Source organism: Rutidosis leptorrhynchoides, chromosome 2 (genome assembly GCF_046630445.1).
Source record: "Rutidosis leptorrhynchoides isolate AG116_Rl617_1_P2 chromosome 2, CSIRO_AGI_Rlap_v1, whole genome shotgun sequence".
Lineage (NCBI taxonomy): Eukaryota > Viridiplantae > Streptophyta > Magnoliopsida > Asterales > Asteraceae > Rutidosis > Rutidosis leptorrhynchoides.
Window position 1 is genome coordinate 485,852,210 of NC_092334.1, and position 784 is coordinate 485,852,993.

Sequence of the window (784 nt, forward strand, 5' to 3'; positions counted from 1 at the left end):
TCTAGTGATTCATATTCAACAAATTCAATCATGGAAAATCTGGAACCTCTAAGTATGGAAAACCGAATGAGGGCTAAACGCACTGGCCAAGGTCATGCCATTACTCAACCAGACATTAATGCACCAGATTATGAAATCAAAGGACAAATCCTACACATGGTAACTAATCAATGCCAATTTAGTGGTGCGCCGAAGGAAGATCCAAACGAACATCTTCGTACCTTTAATAGGATCTGTACTCTATTCAAAATCAGAGAAGTTGAGGATGAATATATATATCTCATGTTATTTCTCTGGACTTTAAAGGGAGAAGCCAAAGATTGGTTAGAATCGTTACCTGAAGGGGCGATTGATACATGGGATGTTTTAGTTTAAATTTTTTTTAAACAATTCTTTCCAGCATCTAAAGCTGTGAGACTTCAAGGAGAAATAGTTACATTCACACAAAAGCCAAATGAAACATTATATGAGGCATGGACAAGATTTGGAAAATTGATGAGAGGATGTCCTCAACATGGTTTAGACACTTATCAAATAGTACAAATATTCTACCAAGGATGCGACATCACTACAAGAAAAGACATCGACATAGCAGCTGGTGGTTCCATTATGAAGAAAACCGCAACTGAAGCTTACAAAATTATTGATAACACTGCTTCCCACTCACATGAGTGGCATCAAGAAAAAGACATCGTTAGATCATCTAAAGCGGCTAGAACCGATTCTAGCCATGACTTTGATTCCATTTCCGCAAAGTTAGATGCTTTCGAAAGACTAATGGAAA

The 784-nt window shown here is 37.4% G+C and overlaps 1 non-coding gene across 1 annotated transcript; it reads right to left on the reverse strand.

The window, feature by feature from the left end:
* Positions 1-414: 414 nt before the first annotated feature.
* On the reverse strand, positions 415-521 carry LOC139894768 (small nucleolar RNA R71). The gene has a single exon (XR_011775253.1). It is a non-coding gene; the product is annotated as a small nucleolar RNA R71 (small nucleolar RNA).
* Between the last annotated feature and the right edge of the window lie 263 nt (positions 522-784).